This window comes from Pteropus alecto, unplaced genomic scaffold (genome assembly GCF_000325575.1).
Source record: "Pteropus alecto unplaced genomic scaffold, ASM32557v1 scaffold53, whole genome shotgun sequence".
NCBI lineage: Eukaryota > Metazoa > Chordata > Mammalia > Chiroptera > Pteropodidae > Pteropus > Pteropus alecto.
In genome coordinates, this window is record NW_006434366.1 from 2,618,119 (window position 1) to 2,637,369 (window position 19,251).

A 19,251-nucleotide genomic window follows, 5' to 3' on the forward strand; every position below is an offset into this window, starting at 1 on the left:
GAAAACTGGACTGACATGAGAACCAAAGCCGAAAGAAGAAAGCAAATTGGATCACGTGGCCTGAACCTAACTGGGTCAACTGCCTGCGAAACAAAACAAGAGAACAAATCAACACTTTCCACAGGATTTAAACAAAACTCAGAATCCAAAACATTCGAAGTGTCCAAAAAAACCATGAAGAACCAAAAAAAACCCAAAAAACAAAACGCCTCCCCCCAAAAAACTCAACAATTAGCAAGGGAAAAAGACAAAGCGGTGCCAACATTAAGATGACCTAAATGTTGGCATTATCAAAGACTAGCTATCATAACCATGCCCCAAGAAGGGTGAACGTTCTTGAAATGAATGGAACTGAAAGTTTCAGCAGGTAAATAAAAGCTATAAAATAGAACAAAATGGAAACCTTAGAACTTAAAAAAAAAAAATAACCAAAAAAACAAAAACGAACGTTGGATGGGCTCAATATAAGAATGGAGATGACAGAGGAGAGACTCGATGAAGTTGAAGACAGATCAATCAAAATTATCCCATGTCGAACAAGAGAGAAAAACAGATTGGGGAAAAAAAATTAACAGAGCCTCAAGAATCTGTAAGACAATATAAAATGGTCTAATATTCCCATCACTGAAATCCCAGAATTAAGAGAAAAAGAATGACTGAAAATGTCCAAAATTTGGTCAAAGTCAAACTTAGACATTCAAGAAGTGCAACAAGCCCAAAGCAGGCTAAGCTCAAAGAAATCCACACCCAGATCCAGATCCATCATAATTAACTGCTGAAACCAAAGCCAAGGAAAAAAATCTCAAAAGCCACCAAAGAGAAATGACATGTGACATGAGAATAACGACTTGACCGATATGAATTTCTCATTAGAAACAATAAAGGAGGCCTTTTCTAAAGTGCTGGTGGGAGGTGGAGAAAAACTGCCAGCTTACATTCTATACCCAGCAAAAAATATTCCTTAGGAATGAAAATGACATTTTCAGATGAAAAAAAGAAACTAAAATAATTTGTAGCCAAAAGATATACTCTAAAAGAAATGCTAAAGGAAGTTCTTCCAGTATAAAAGAAACTAACAGAGGTTTGGAAATCTAGAATGTCAGGAATTAAGGGAATGCAAAAGAAATGGTAAATATGTGGGTTAGTGTAACCAACTATTCTTTTCCTCTTGAATACTTTAAAAGGTTGATGGTCAAAAGAAAAAAAATCACAACATTGTCTGGTATGGTTTTCAAGATATGTAGATACAAGGTTTCTACGTTCTACATGAAATGATATTAATTCTAATAATAAACTAGGTAAAGTATATATATCATAATCCATAGAACAACCACTAAATAAGCCAAAGAGAACAGTAAAAAACCCAGATAAATTAAATACTGAAAAACAGTCCAATAAAAGAGAGAAAGAGAGAGAGAAATCAGGAAAGAGGAAAGAGAGAAACAAAAAAATAAAAAAAACACAAAATAAATAATAAAATGCTGAAACTAAATCCAAATCTATCAATAATTACAGTAAAGGTAAATGGTCTAAACATATCAATTAAAAGACAGAGACTGTCAGATGCATTTTTTTTTTCCCTCAAAAAAGACCCAACTATATGCTGAAACCCACTGTAAGTATGATGTAGGTAGGTTAAAGTAAAAGGATGGAAACTCCATGCAACTACCAAAAGAAAGCCGAAATAGCTGTATTAACATCAAATGAACAGACTTCGGAGCAAGGAAAATTACGAAGGATAAAGAGGGACACGGCATGATGATAAAAGAATCAATTCACCAAGAGCACGTGCTACCCTAAAAAGGTATGCACCTAACAACAAAGCTTTAGAATAAAGTTAAAACTGATGGGACTAAAAGGAGAAATCGACAAACCCACAATTATTGAGATGTCTGAATTCTTCCCATGTTAACTGATAGAACAAACTGCAAGAAAACCAGCAAGGGTTTTGAATTTAACATCATCGACACCCAACTGGATCTAACTGGTAACAACAGAACACTCCACTTAAAAAGAGCATAATACATTCCTGTAAAGTGAACATGGAATATTCACTGAAGATAAACCATCCTGGCCATAAAACAAAGCTTAACAATCTTAAAAGATGTTCTCTGACCATAATGGATTAAACTAGAAATAATTAATATAAACTTGCCTGGGAATAACAAAATATTTGACTATATATGATCTAGGGGGTCAAAGAGGAATAACTAGGAAAATTAGAAAATACTTTAAACTCAATGAAAAACATCAAAATTTGTGAGATGCGGCTAAAGCAGTGCTTAGAAGGAAATTCAGAGATCCGAGTGTTTATATTAGGAAAAAAGGTCTCAAATTAACAACTTAAGAAACTAGAAAAAGAGCAAATGCACAACATGACGACCACAGTTAAGGCCGCTGTATGGAGTATCTGAAAGCTGTTAAGAGGAAATCCTAGGAGTCCTCATCAGAAGAAAAAAAGTTTTTTTTTTTCCTTTATTCTTTTTTTGGAATTTATATGAGATAAGATGTTAACTAAGCTTACTGTGGTAATCATTTCATAATATAGGAAAGTTAATTAATCATGCTGTACACTTTAAGCCTTCACAGTTCTGTATGTCAATTATATCACAAAAAAAAAAGGGGCGGGGGGGGGGAAGCAAGACAAATCCAAAACAAACACAAGAAAATACTAAGAGTAGTAATCAAAAATACTGGGAAAAGAAAATCCATAGACGTGTATCAACGAAATCAGGAGCCGATTTTCTAAAAAGATAAATAAGACTGATAAGCTGACAAAGGAACACAAAAGATAAAAATTACCAATATTAATAATGAAGGGATATTACTAAATCCCACAGAGACGATAGGGAAATACTAAAACTCATTGTACATAAACTAAACAACTCCAATGAAATGGACCAAATCTTTGAAAGCCACAATTTACCAAAACTCATCCAGGAAGAAAAACTTAAGTAGATATCTATTTATTAAAGAAATGGAATCCCGAATAACCAAAGCAATCTTGAGAAAAAAGAACAAAGGTGAAGCTATCACACTTCCTGATTTCAAACTATATTACAAAGCTATAGTAATCCAATCATGGTTTGGCATAAAAACAAACATACAGATCAATGGAACAGAATGGAGAGTCTGGAAATAAACTCATGCATATATAGTCAATTAATTATGACAAAAGAGCCAAAAACGTAATATGGGAGAAAGAACAATCTCTTCAATAAATGGTGTTGAGAAAACTGGACCACGTGCAAAAAATGCAACCAGACCACTATTTTACACCATATGCGAAAATTAACTCAGAATGGATTAAAGACCTGAAACCACAAAACCCCTAGTAAACACAGGCAGTAAGCTCCCTGACATTGGTCTTGGCAATGAGTTTTTTGGATCTGACTCCAAAGGCAAAGGCGAAAAAAGCAAAAATGAACAAGTATGATGATATCAAACTAAAAAGCTTCTACACAGCAAAAGAAATCAACGAAATGAAAAGGTGATCCACTGAATAGGAGAAAATATTTGCGAAACATATATCTGATAAGTGGCTAATATCCAAAATATATAAAGAACTCATACAACTCAATAGCAAAAAAAAAAAAAAAATCCAATTAAAAAAAGACAGAGGATATGAAGACATTCTTCCAAAGAAGACATACAGATGGCCAACAGGTACATAAAAAGATGTTCATCACTAGTTATTAGGAAAATGAAAATCAAAACTACAATGAAATATCACCTCACACCTGTTAAAATGACTATTATCAAAAAGACAAGAAGGGCTGGCGAAGATGTGGAGAACAGAGCACCCTCGTGCATTCAGGGGGATGTAAGTGGTGCGGCCACTGTGAGAAACAGTATGGAGGGTCCTCAAAAAATTAAAAATAGAACTACCATATGATCCAGCAATTCCACTTCCAAGTGTTTATCCAAAACAACAACAACAACAACAACAAAAGCACTAATTGAAAAGATCTACGCACCTGCATATTTACTGCAGCGTTATTTTCAAAAGGTAAGACGTGGAAACCACCTAAGCATCGGATGGATGGATGGATGTGGAAGAAGATGTGCGAGACGCGTGCGTGTGCGAACACACACCCACACCCACACTGGAGTACTACTCAGCCATAAAAAAGAAGGAAACCTTGTCATTTGGAACAACATGGATGGACCTTGATGGCCTTATGCTAAGTGAAATAAGTCAGACAAAGGAAGACAAATACCATGTGATATCACTTACATGTAGGCTCTATTTAACAAAACACTGAACTCACAGAGAACAGACTGGTGATTACCAGAGGTGAGGGCTGCGGGGGTGGGGGTGTTGAGGAGATGGGTGAAGGGGGTCAAAAGGTAAAACTTGCAGATATAACTATTAAGTCATGGTATGTACTGTACAGTATGGTGACTACAGTTAATACTACTATATTGCACACTTGAAAGTTACCAAGAGAGTAGATCTTAAAAGTTCTCATCAAAAGGAAAAAAAATTTGTAACTATATATGGTGACAGATGTTAACTAGACTTACTGTGGTGATCGTTTTGCAATACGTACAAATATCAAAGCAGTATGTTGTACCCGAAACTAAGATAATGTAATATGTCAATTAAACCTCAATTAAAATAAGACTGGGGGGAAAAAAAAGAAATGGAATTAGTAATTTTAAATCTTCTTAAAAAGAAATCTTCAGGCCCAGATGGTCTCACTGATGAATTCTGCCAAACATTTAAATAGAAATAACACCAATTCCACATAATTTCTTCCCCAAAATAGAAGAGACAGGAACATTTCTCAACTCATTTTATGAGCCCAGCATTTCCCAGACACCAAAAAATAGTTTACAATATTCAAAAGTTTGATACGCTATCCTAAATCGAGTATAATGATATAAGACAGTACAGGAAATAAGAGAGATGGATCACTGGCTAGAAAATTCAAGCCAATCTATAGCAAAGTTCTATGAACTAATGGATTTTTTTTTTGTGATGTGGGAACAACAGTCCCTGACTAAGGGACATCTATCATTTGCTGAATGGTCTAGATTGTCAGCTGTGTTCAACCAAATGCCGGTGGGTGGAGGGTAGGGGAGGCAGGGTACGACAAACTCCACTAGGTTGTTTCTAGAAGCAACCCATCCGTGTTTCCTAGGGTCCCAGGAACCACTCGTTCTGGTCTAAAATTTCCAGAATATAACTAAGCACAGCTGCTCGCATACAGCTGCTTCCCTCGTCTGGTTGTGCCCTGGTTCGATTTTAAGCAGTTTGGAAACCTGCTCCAGAATTCACCGAACACAAAATAAAAGACGAAACTAATCTGTGTTGGAATTTGGCCACGAGACTAGGTTCTCGATGGATCAACAGCAGAGCATTATTTTAAAAACTGCCATGACTGGTCTCCAAAGTGAAGAACACAAGCTAGTACAAGGAAGTTGTCAGGACTATTGCTACCTCTGAAAAAATATGACAAGGAAGGCCACTGGGAGCCTCGCAAGTCTTGCATCGCATACTGCCCTAACTTCTCTGAGAAAGAACACTCTGTAGGAACTGAACCGACTCGTCGGAAATTCCCAGGTCCAGTATCATCCATTAACTACTTCTGCTTCCCGTTCAGCTCCATTTCTTCAAAGGAAGTTATACAGGGGTTTTTCTGGACCATGAAGAAATCTAACAAGTGATGACCGTTTTATGCAATTTTCTGAGTCTGCCTCATTCGACTTCCAGGGAAGTCAGCTGTACTGCTCACTGAAACCAGAACATTTACTAGTGGCTACTCAGATCTGCAATTAAAATGTCAAGAGACATTACTGAGGAGTTTACCCAGAAACTCTCCTAGTTTCAATTTTAACTCGTGATTCCTGCTACTTTGAACTCTCAAATGTTAGAAGTGAAAAATCTTCTAAAAGTAACCAAGGATTACAGCATACCAGGCCAGATGACAGCACAGGCATGACTTCTTAACAGTTCTCTTTTCTACCTAGAAGTATTTATCTAGAAGATAAATGAAGCCACTAACCCCCTCCCCTGTCCCCCACCGTGGTATGCCAGAAAGCAGGCCACCCTCCTTAGCCTGTAGAGACTAGCCCAGGAATTCCTGAAGGCAGTAGTGGAGGCAACAAAATGTTTATAAACATAATTTTGATGTCAGACTCCAGAGGAAGCAAACTGTGACACTAAGACCCGGGTTTTAATTTCTTAGTCCTTCATCACCTGCTTGTAACCATTTTCTGCCTCACAGATTTGCAACCTTGTCTCCTCCACTAACATCATGTGGATTGCTTTGTGTCCCCTCCCCCCAAATGTTTAGTAACACTGTTACTTTAAAAATATTATAGTTACTAATTCCCTAAAAACATTGAAAACTGGACTGTATCAAATCTTTTAGCTATTTATATGTCAGTAGAGACATCTCTGCTTCCGCGCTTCTCAGTTTCTCTGGCAGTCCAGTGGTATGGCTGCAGAAAATGCCACGGTGTCAATACCTTCTTTCACCGGCTATTTTTCACCTTCTGACTCTCTCTGGGTGTCCCCGAAGAAAGACTAGACACTCCATTAGCCGAGCAGTGTTATCAGCATTGCTTCACACGGAAACTCAGCTCCTGAATGATGGACAGTCACGAAATACTGAGTCATTATCCACTGCTCGGGTTCCAAACTGCAGTGCCTTCTAGATGCTAACATCATCATTTATTCAGTAGCTGTCTACAGCCCCACTTATTACCATCCGGGTGGGGAGCGTGGAGAACTAAGAGTCCAGGAAGAGGCTGGAGTGACAAAAATGTTTTCCAGTTATGTGCGATCACTCTGTCGAGCAAACATTAGTGTCATTAGATAGGACACGTGTTGTTGACTTACACTGTTAATAACACTAATAATCAGGATGATACTAGCAGCATGACACCATTCACTTTACTGGTCTTATTTTACAGAAAAGGAAGCTTGAGGTCAAGGTCACACACACAGCTAACTAGTGGCCAAACTGGGATTTGAACTCAAATATAATGCTTCCAGCATTTTTGAGGGTTATCTGGTGACAGGTAAGCAAGGGTCATTATTTGTCCAGAAGCTTGAGATCAAAAGCTGGTCCCCAGTGCCCAGAACACGACCATCTTGGAAATCTTCACGCTCGCCTGAAACTGAATCCCTACTCGGTGCTCCCGAGGGGTGTGGGGGGTTCCGGTTCATCTACCGTCTGTCTGGAGCACGTGCTCCCGCCCTAACTCCAGAGTCACATCGATCGCGATGGTGACTACCTACTGCGGAGCATGCACCATGCCGGGCACCGTGCTCATTATTTCAGCCGCATCGCGAGCCCATGGGGCAGCTGTTCTCATCCCCACAGCACCAGTGAGGAGAGCGGGGCTTGGAGGGGTTCACAGAGCTCTGGCAGATCTAGAACTCAAATTTCGGCCTGTCCGACCCAACATATACTTAGATGCTACCCTATACTGCTTTATTGTATTAAGTCAATAATCACGGAGCACCTACTGAATCAGGTTCGGAGCTGCATTTAGAGGGCGTAAATAATAATAAGGAAGTCTGCAGTCTAGAAGTAGAGACAGGTAAATAACTGGCAAAATAAATACAAGAGTTAAGCAACATACAAAGTAAACAGCAAGGGGCAGTTACTTTGCCTAGAAGAGCTGGGACAAGGCTTTGCACACCTGGGACCTGGACGGTGCGCCAGGCGGTGCCATCGCAGGGTAAAGGAGCACCCGGACATGAACAGCGTATGGCAGGCGATGTTAACGTCCCGGTACCCTGGGCGTCTCATTCTCCCTCATCACCACACTCTGACGAGTACTTCACAGGCCTGCTTCCTCCAGCCTTCTCCTCATACCCATCCTGCTACCTTCACTGGAAAAACGAAGCTCCCCTCCAGAGTCTGCCAAAAAACAAACCCCAAACCAGAAATTTTTGTGTTCCTAGGAAGGACAGAATAGCGAAGCAGGAAAACCACCACTAACGCAGACTTAAAGCACTGAGTAACAGTGGCGAAGAAAGCTAAAAACACATGTGGAATATCACGAGAGGTCATGTCCAGTTTTCAAAGTAGCCTCGGATACAGGACTCGGAAGGGCTGTCCTCATCAGATGGCAAAGCAAGATCCTAAAGGATCTGTCTGTAAACATGGACTCATCATAACCCACCTTTTTTTCCACGGAAGAGAACATTCAGGGAGAGAGATGGAGTTGAATTCCAGAACTATCTAAAAACTGTCACTTAACCTTCCTTTACTTTATATAAGCCAATGAACATCTACTTAACAAGGAGGCCGAAAGACTCATACCATGCGCTGTGTGTGAAAGCACTTCACCAAACGGCCAACTGTTTGATTAGCTAAACAAATGAAAAGATTTTTACTGAATGCCCCCATGAGCTGGAGAGAGAGGAAAAGAATGATTAAGAAATAGCAGGATGTCTAGAGATGACCTCTTTGCTCCTGATCTGTAAGATCAACACAGCCACTGCCTTTCCCATTTCATGGGAATGTCTACTTGCTCCAGAGTCGCTGCTGACTCTGAGCACTGTGAATCCACAACAGACTGCACTGAGGCTCCAGGCAGACATCTCACAGCCTAACTGGGACCTGCGGACTGAGGACCACGCTTCATCTTTTCAACCACTGGTAATATAATCAGTAATGTAGTAACCTGACAAGAAAAATGATATTCTGAATCTGACACTATCTACATGTTTACCCAGCACCTCAGAAAAATCCCAAGAGATCAGATAACCTTTATGTTTAAAGCACACAAATAGAACACGGTTGCATAGTGTAGCGGTTAGCAAGTCTGCTTTACACGCAGAAGGTCCTGAGTTCAGGCCCCAGTGGAGCCACGGCCCATGGTCTACGGCCATGCCACCCTGAACAATCCCGATGTCTGATCTTGGAAGCTAAGCAGGGTCAGGCCTGGTTAGTACTTGGATGGGAGACCATCTAGGAAGGCCAGGTGCTGTAGGCATAAATAATAATAAATAATTTAAAAAGAGAGAGAGACAAAGCCCCACTCCTATAGAACTTACATTCATAAAGAGGCAAAGACGATAAACAAGTACTTTCTGACGGAGATAAGTGTGGTAAAATGATGATGAATGATGAAGGTGATATGGCTATAGCTAGAATGATAGGAAAATTTAAAGGTTAAAACTGGCCACACTGTTTGGCTCAGCTTCTGGAATGCTAAAGAAAATTTCAAAAACGAAAATTTCAGAAACAAACATTTCAATCATTCAATAGTGAAAAATGATAACTGTAAACAAAATATACATATAAGGGTTAATTAAAGCCTGTAACATCCATTTGATTTAATATTTTTAGAAAAGGGTAGATGTTGGTTCTGGATTGAGGGAGGAAGGGATCAAGAGTCCCATCTTATACTGACTGGACTTGAGCTGCCTTTTAGTCATCAAAGTGGACAAATCAAGCCGACTTCATGGGATCACTGTAGGTACAGTGTATGTGCAGCACGATCCTCCCACTGTTACCAAGAAATGATGTACGGGGCATTATGCTACGTGATGTAAGTCAGAAAAAGACAAATATTTTATGATCTCACTTATATGTGTGTGAAAGAAAAACAGAAAACTGGAGTCGGTGTTATCAAGAGAGCAGTCTAAAATGGAGCGAGGAGGCCCCCAGGAAGCTAATACAGCCCCTCCATGTGAAATTAACTTTTTACACTTTTGAAATGGCTACATCCTGATAGAGCTCTTAGAGCTGGGTCTGCATCACTGAACTCTCTATTAAAAAAGAAGCTTGTCACCTAGCAATAGACATAAGCACTGAAAGATGAAATCTGCCCGCCGGCACCAACCAGAGCAGCTTGTGATATCCTTCTGGAAGCTTCACTTCTGTCTTTATAAACTCGGTCTCCTTCTTTCCCCCTCAGAACACAGCTGGAGTTTCTACCCAAATCTGTGTCTCCTAGATTTGTAATTCTTTACAAGACCCCCAAATAAAGTTTTTGTTTGCCTTGTAGTTCTTGGTCAAAACTGACTGACATGTGGAATCTAAAAAAAAACAAAACCAACCAACCAAACAAACAAACAAAAAACCCTGAACCCATAGACAAAGGAAATATATTGGTGGTTGCCAGAAGTGAGGGGTGGGCAAAATGGGTGAAGGGGTCAAAAAGCATAAACTTTCAGTTACCGAATAAATACGTCCTGGGATGCACTGTACGGCATGGTGATTATAGTTAATAATACTGTACTGCATATTTAAAAGTTGCTAATAGAGTAGACCTTAAAATTTCTCGAGAAGCATTTGAGATCTTGCTTCCTGACATGTCGTCAGTTTGGCTCACATAAGCTCTTAAAAATTTAAAAAAAAAAAAAAAATTTAAAAATTCTCATCATGAGAAAAAAAATTTAACTGTGTAGTGATGGATGTTAACTAGATTTACAGTGGTGATCCTGCAGCAGTGTATACAAATATCAAACCATTATGTTATTTACCTGAAACTAATATAACATTATATTTCAATTATATTTGTATATATAAAGAGACGGGGAAAAACCTGGAAAGACATACAGCTTAATATTAATAACGATTAAATCAATGGTATTAAAGATTATTTTTTTGTTTGTATATCTGGACATTCTATTAAACATCACATATGAATTCTGTGTGTTCTTTTTAAGAAACAAATGATTTTTTAAAATTCAGTCACTGAATGATGAAATAATAAGATCGAAATAAGGAAACCAAAATCTAGTGGAGTGAAACAGCTAGATTTTGGAGGGAGAAAAAGAGCTTTACTCCATTTCCTAGTTTTTTTCTGATGCTGATGTATTTATAAATGATGACGTCTATAGATTTGCATTAAAACATTCTCCACACAAAATTGAGCTTTCCAGAGAAAAATTAAAAAGTAGGTCTAGTGATCAGTGTCCAAACCAGACCTTAAGCCACCTTGAGAGTGGAGATTCTGCCAGAAGCTCCTTCTGGCCCAGCATGCATGCATACGTTCTCAAGAGCCCACTTCTCATCGGGGAGAGAATGGGCTGACACAGTCACACAGTATACTGCCTGTTGGGGCTTGCAAATTTGCAACTGTCAACAGTCATTAAAACCACCAGAAGCTTAAATTGGGGTTTAAAATATTACAACCAACACATGAGAATGAACAGCAATATTATGCTCTTATCCAAACTTAAAATCTCAATGCACTTGTACAGGTCACCTAAATTCTAGATGGCAGACACCATTGCCTAGAGCTGCTCTTTTCTCCCTGTAGGGGGCAGTCTACTTTTCCATCTCTCACCATAAAGCTGCAAACCACCTGTTTTCCTTTTGGCAAGAGGCTGGGATTTTAGGACTGGCACTTTATATCGGAGCCCTTACATTTTTGTTTATCTCTGATCGATGCCTAAGACTTCTGATTCCAGGTACAAGAAAGCACTCATTGTCAGAAAGGTTCTCACAACCGTCACCAACATCAAACTGAAAAACAGCGAAGTTAAATGACTTGTCCATAGTCCGACCATTAGTCAGTGATGAAACAATCAAAAGAACAACTTATATTTCCAGCTCTGTTCCGGACTGTTTCCACAACAAATACTGGACTTGTATACCAAGGAGAAGTATATAAGATCTAATTTCATCTTCTAAAAGGAAGAACTATTAGTAGGTCCATCAACAATTATCAGCCTATCCTGGAGGCTAAAACATTTTTTCCCACCGGACCCATCTGCTTTCAATTCAATTCAACATAATTATAAAGTTCAAAATTTTCCCAAGAATTAAAACGAAAGAGAAAAGGCTTATTTCCTAAACAAAAAAGCTACTACTATTTAAAATATAACCAAGAGAAATCGAAACGGTAATTGAACATAAAAGCTAATAATTAAATCTTACTCCTAAGATGTAACAGCCATCATTTATTGAGTGCTAACTATGTGCCAGGCACTGTGCTAATCACCTTGCATAGATTCATTATTTAATTCTTAGAACTATTCTACCAGGAAGTTCTATAACCATCTACATTTTACAGAAGAGGAAAAAATGAAAAATAGACGCTAACACAAGCGATAAATAGCCGAGTCCATATTCAAATCAGAATCTGCCAGGCTCCAGAATTCTCATTCTTGACATTATGCTTCACTTGGCATCCTGAAACATGAGCACGGATTCATAAGGCATTGTTTCTTAATTTTGTATTTTGAATATAATATTTGTCCATTCGAAACTGAGCCCCTAGTGCATGGCAGGCACTGTTTCAGGCATCTGGAATACGCCGTGAACAAAACAGACAGAAATCCCTGCCCTCAAGGAGATCATATTATATGGTAGTCCAGCAGCTAACATCCACGAAGCACTTCCTACATGCCTTGTTTTGAACACTGTGCAAAGTGTTTTACAGGTATCAACTCATAACAACTCTACGAGGTAGAAAGTACTATTATTTCCATTTTACAAATAAAGAAACAGACATCGACGGGTTAAATAACTTGACAAAAATAACACAGGTGATTGGAACCTAAATAGTTTGGCTTTCAGTTCTTCTGTGCCATTCTAACTCAGGTAGCCACCTGATTTCAACATATTCCAAATAAACTCACCACACCACATTCATATGCCAACAAATTTCAACTCAAAATATATTCTTATCATAAGTATAGCACACTGGCAGATGCTAAAGTAACTGTTATCAAGTGAACAGGCAAAAAAGACATCTTTAGCTTCATTTTGCCAAGTATCACCTAATTTTTTTTTTTTTTTAACAACAAATGATTAGTTTTCTAATACAGTTTAGGAGGAAAGGCCTCAATTTTCAAGCAGAAATGTCACTACTTATATATCTGAAACCTAAAATTATTTTGTCAGTAATATAATTTTTTAAAATAACAAAATTCTTAGAGATGATTTTTAAATGAACCCTAAAGACTTTTTAAATTAACAAAAAAGTTCCTTTCAGGAAATGAAAAATGTTATTCTAGTATATAAAACTGGGCAAACTATGTAATTGGATCCAAATACAAGATCCATTATCTAATTTAAGAAACAGTATAAACTGAAAAAAAAAAATAGAATAGAATATAAGCCCTGTGATTTTGACTTTGAAGAAAAAAATTAACTCAAAGTATCCCATTAGAGATTTCCATTTTGGCTGGTCACATCTTAGAAAAACTAAACCCTGGATACCGCCTTAATTTATCATTTAATTTTAACCTATTCAGCAAATAGCTTAGTATGTTTTTCCTTAGTTTTTTTTTTTTTTCACATATGAGCTTGAAAGACATGAATCAACTTTTATAAGTATACTTGTGTTTTAGAAAATTCATATGTTATAGCCTCGAAAATGGTCCACTTGCAGATTTTCTTAGACTCTGGTTTAGAAAATAATATTTTTTAACCCTCTCCCCACACCAAAAAAAAAGCAGCATCCCACATGGTAAGGATCACATGGAAATATGCCAAAGTTCTGGAATATAAACTCCTAATGCAATCCACCAATAAGTTGAAAACACTATGGTTTGCCTGCAAAGTTCGCTGAAAAAGAAAATTGAAAAAGGAATTACGTTCTCTATAGTCTGTCTTAGCAGCTGCTGACACATAAATAGGAACTTCGTAAAACGTTAGACACAAAGAGCAATTACCTAATAGGACAGTTTAAAAATACTGTTGCTGTTTCACCTTTTCAACAAAATCAAATTACGTTTTGCCCCCAAAACACCAAAGGACTAAGAGCTTAACTGAAGTCCAACTTTATACATGAAATCTGTTCGGAAGACCTTCTCGGTGGGAATGCATACTTTCTATAAAGTGATTTGGCCATCTGATGTGAAATATATTCATATCCTTTGACCCCATGATGCCAACTCTGGAATCCATCCTCAGGAAATGCAGATCAAATTGATGTACGACAGCCAAATCCTGGATACCGCTCAATGAGGAAATGATCAAACATATTACAACATACACACAGGACACGCCGTAACAGATGAAGGCATTAAAACAGGTTTTACACTCCTAAAATTTGTACAGAACCACAAAAGATCCAAATAGTCAAAGAATTCTGAGAAAGAACAATGCAGGAAGCATCACACTTCCTGATTTCAAGCTATACTATAAAGCTATAGTCATCAACAGTATGATACTGGCATAAAAACAGAAATAAACCCAAGCATACATGATCAGCTAATATTTGACAAGGGAGCCAATAATACTCAGTGGAGAAAAGACAGTCTCTTAAATAAATGGTGCTGGGATAATTGGAAATTCACATGTAAAAGAATGAAATTGGACCCATATCTTACGCTACTAGCAAAAATTAATTTAAAATGGATTTGAGATTTAAATGTAAGACTTGAAACCATGAAACTATAAGAAAACCTAGAAGTAAATCTCCTGGACATGGGTCTTGGTAATAATTTATTGGATTTGATACCGAAAGCACAAGCGACAAAATAAAAAATGAGCAAGTGGGACTACATCAAACTAAAAAGCTTCTGCGCAGCAAAAGGAACCATCGAAAAAGCGAAAAGACAACCTATGGAATGGCAAAAAAAAAAAAAAAATTTGCAAACCACATATCTGATAAGGGGTTAATATCAAAAAAATAAAAATAACTCATACAACTCAACGGCAATTCAACAGTTAAAAACCAACAAAAATAACAAATAACACAATGAACAACAGGCCAAAGACCTGAAAAGACACTTCTCAAAGAAGATACGTGAAAGACCAACATGTACATGAAAAGCTGCTCAACATCACTAGTCATTAGGGAAACGCAGTATCGATCACCTCATGCCTGCTGGAATGGCCATCATCAAAAGGACAAGAGATAACAAATGCTGTCTTGGATGAGGAGAAGAGGGAACCCTCCAGCACTGTTGGTGGGATTGTAAATTGTCACTATGGAAAACTGTATGGAGAATCCTCAAACTGAACTCCCATATGATCCAGCAATTCCACTTCTAGGAATAGACTCAAAGGAGATGAAAACTAAGTCAAAAAGATATCTGCACCCCCATGTTCATAGTAGCATTATTTATAAAAGCTGAGACATGGAAAAAAACCTAAGTTCCACTGATAGGTGAATGCATAAAGAAACTAACATGTACATATGATGGAATATTATTCAGCCATGAATAACGAGGACATCCTACCATTTGTGACAACATGGATGCACCTTGAAGGCATTATGCTAAGTGAAATAAATTAGATAGAGAAAGACAAATACTGTATGGTCTCACTTATATGTGGAATCTAAAAAATAAAAAACCAAAAAAACCAAACTCACAGAAAAAGAGATCAGGCTAGTGGTTAGCAGAGGAAAAGGGTGGGGAAGGGGAACTGGAGGGAGGTGGTCAAAAAGTACAAACTTTCAGTTACGAAATAAAATAAGCACTAGGAAAGCTGCTGAGAGTAAACCCTGAGACTCCTCACGGTAAGGAGAACTGATCCCCCTTCTTTCCTTTTTCTTTTTATTGTCGCTACCTGAGAAGGTGGGTGTTGGCTGAACCTACTGTGGTGATCACTGCGCGGCGTGGGGAAGTCAAACCATCATGCTGCACACTGGGCTTCTGAGATTCTAGGTGTCCAGGAGAAGCGAAGGAGAGGGGCTGGGGTGGGGGGTAAAGACCTCTGAGGAGAGGCTCTTGGGCAGGATGCCTCATGCCCCACGACTCATTCAGTACTGGAAGAATTCCTCACTGGGAGGCTGGCTGGTGTCTACAGTCAAGTCTGAGATTTGTTAAACTTTAGACTCGAGCCACAGCAACTTTTCTTTAAAAACTGTTTTGCTATTCTTACCCCCAAATAATTAAATAATAAGTACTCTGCTAAAACACAGAACTATTTTTACTTTTTAAAGATATTGAGTGTAGTTCCATAACCTAACCATGCCTGTTAGCCAGTTATTTAAATGTCCCAACATAATATAATATTCCATTACTTCTACTTTCCATAGATTATCATTTCTTCCCCTAATTCATGTCCACAAATACACACACACACATATATTCATTCCTCAAATTTTAGTAAACCTGATTTAAGGTGCTTCGCTTTAAACTGCTATCCAGATTCCTAAGAGGAGTTTATACATAAAAATATTTTTAAAGAATTAAGGTTTTTCAATTTACAGCTCTGACACTCACCTCGACTGGATCTGCAGAGGCAGACAGGAAAAGCAGAGTGCACTGGCCCTGGGTTCTAACTTTATCTCTGTTGCTAATGAGCTTTGTGGCCTTAGGAATTTCATTTAATCTTTCTCCTAGCTACATCTATAAAATGAGGGTAAAAATAAAATAATTCTAGGTTCAGATTTCTATAATCTTCTCAAATATCTCCTTTTCCTAATTCTCATCCTTGGATTAACCTTTGTGGGTGGTATCAACACTTTACAAAAATGTAGACAATTTTTTATACCACTACTCATTTAAAAAGTACACAATGTCTATAAAGTGTATCCTTTCACATTTTGGTAGATCCTATGTAACATTTCTTAGTAACTATCTTATAACCCATATGAAAGTCTCAGTTAAAAATTAAAGATTGCTCCACATACATTACACACATAGGGCACATGATTTATTATGCAATAACTTCCAGAATACTTAGCAATGGGCACTATTTCATTCCCTAACACGAATGAAAACATTAAAGACTAGAGGTGTTTCTTTTTTTAATATCCAAAATAAAGAGAACACTATGTATATCCAGTGCCTCTACTACAATATTAGATAAAATGAAGTATAATTTCAGTTTTAAAACTGTAAGAATATGAATTTTAGGACTGAAACTCTTTATAAGTAAACTGCCTAATTTCAGAATGGACCAAACACTACATATAAGTATGTCAGCTTCAAGAACCATTTGAATAAGTTAAATAACATCCATTATTTTTTCAACTTTTTAGGCAGAAGATAGAGCCACCTTTTAATCTAATGTTTATAAGAGTTGATTTTTACCCAAAGAAAATTGGCTTCACCTGAAACTTTTCATGTCTGGGAAGTTACTTGTTGAATGTGAATAACAGTGACACAGTGCTCAACGCATCTGTATTTGAGTCTATAAAACAAAGGTTTTATATATAAAATATAAAGAACAGTACCTAAAAAGATAATGCTACATTTACTATTTTGGACACATTGTTTCTACCTAAAAGTCTGTAAAATCACCTTTAATTACTAACCTTTTCCCTATCCTCAATATATTCTATGAGAATCACAGATTAGGCTAGTTTGAGGTTTAAAAAGAAAAAGTGTGAAATTTACTGATGTCTTTTTTTTTTTTCCAGGATCTTAGCCAATACATAGTCAATTATAGTCCAGATTTTTTTCTTAAAGGAATTGTCCACACCATAATTTAAAAAAAAAAAAAAAGTCTCATGTTAAATGAATAGTGGAACCACTGGTTCACTTTGAGTTCAACAGCTTTCCAGAAGTTTTGTTATTAAAATCTTTAATGCAAAAACAAAACAAAACAAAGGTGTGTGTGTGTGTGTGTGTGTGCGTGCGTGTGTGTGTGATGTGGTGTGTTACCTGCCACAATCCACAAATCCACTACTGCAGCCCACTGGATATACAGAGATTTAAAGAAGGAATGACCCCAGCTAATTCCCTTCTCGACATTTTTCAAAACAATTTTTCTGCATTAAAGGAAATGTACCCACCACAAATAATAACAGTTGACCATCTACCTAGCCCCTTCTATGGGCAGGCATGATGCTAGTTACTTCATATCTGTCATTTCACTTACTCTTCAGAGCAAGTCTGCAAGAAACATATTGTTATCTCCACTTAAGAGATGAGAAAGCAAAGACCTAAAAAAGGATACAGGCTGATAAGGGGCCAGAACCAGACGGGAACCCAGAGTGCTCACTGTTATCAAGCTACAGGGTTCTGAGTTCCTCAATGATTTACCAAAGTTTTCTTTGTTTCCCAAGCATAACCACTTGTCTGTAACAAATATAACTGATTGTAGTAACACACCCATCTACACTATAAATTGATCCAGTCTTGTTAAAAGGGTAGGATTTACAAGGAGACTCCAATTCTTATCTCAAGGGAATATCAGAAAATTTTACAGTTAACTGAGCTCATCTACACTCAGGCTGGTGTTTTTCATGTCGTATAAAAGTTCTAACACGGATACTTAGCTCAAAGTTTTTCCTTATTAACTTTAGTGGTATTACATACATAGTCCACCCTACTATACCTGTTGAAAGATAGTCCTCTCAAGCCAAATAAAATTGAATTACAAAGAGGTAACTTTCCTTTATACTTATATGCAACGTTCTTCAAAGGCAATTTGTATTTCAGTTCCTCTCTTTTCCTCCAAGTCTTATTCATTCCTGTTGCTTCATTACTGCAAGGACTAAGAGTCACAAGTCGCCTGTTTCCTCCAATAAGGGAGCTGTGTTTGAATCATTCCTGTGACCAAACCAGTTGGGCGGCTAGTCTCCTATTAAATGAGTCCAAGCGTCATCCAAAGGTAGATGAAGCGCTGCCACCTCTCTTTGGAATAGTTCTAAAGAGGATCCTGACAAGTACAAGCCCCTACCCGCTAAGCCTGAGTCACGGCAACCCCTGGGCTCTAAACACCGATGAGACTCTTTCGCTTTTATGCCTTACACAAATAAGCAAAATAATTTAATAATCGCCCTTGCACTCAATCACTCCCGCATAGACACCACGCTGTATGTGGGTCCCCGGGCCTGGAATAAGCTGTTCCTGCCCAGGGAAACACCCTCACGCAAGACGAAGCCCTGTTTTTCAAGGCAGTTAACTTTCTGTTGACTACAGACCCGTGTTGTCTCCCGCGTACGACCGCGAGCCCCGGAAAAGCAGAGACCCCCCCCTAACTGCCTGGCTTAATCGAGGACGGGCAGCGCGCTGGACTGGCTGGACCGCCCTCCCCAGCGTCCACCAGCCAGCGTAGCAGCCACCACCGCGGTCTCGGTCCCCGGGGGATCGAGTGAGACCCCGTAACAGAATTACTGGGGACGAGCTGCGCACAGAATTCGGGAGCGAGCCCGCACTGGGGCTCCTCGTCCCGGGTGGCGCCTTGGGGGAGCCCCTCAATTCTGCAGCTTTCTCGCAGGACCGACGGGTTCGCCAAGTCCCACCCTCCGGGAAAGTGACAGGCTGGAGTTAACCCTTCCGTTGCCCCCCACAAAGCGAACCCCGAGAATACCCCAACCTCCTCCCGTCCCCCCGACCCCCGAGCGCTTTAAAAACGTGGCAAGTCCAAGTGCACGGTTCCCGACGCCCGCCGCGCGGAGCCCCCGGAGGACGGCGAC

At 38.6% G+C, this 19,251-nt stretch overlaps 1 pseudogene; it reads left to right on the forward strand.

Moving 5' to 3' along the window:
* The first annotated feature begins 8,845 nt into the window (after positions 1–8,845).
* LOC112477547 lies at positions 8,846–8,961 on the forward strand (annotated as a pseudogene).
* The last annotated feature ends 10,290 nt before the right edge of the window (positions 8,962–19,251 follow it).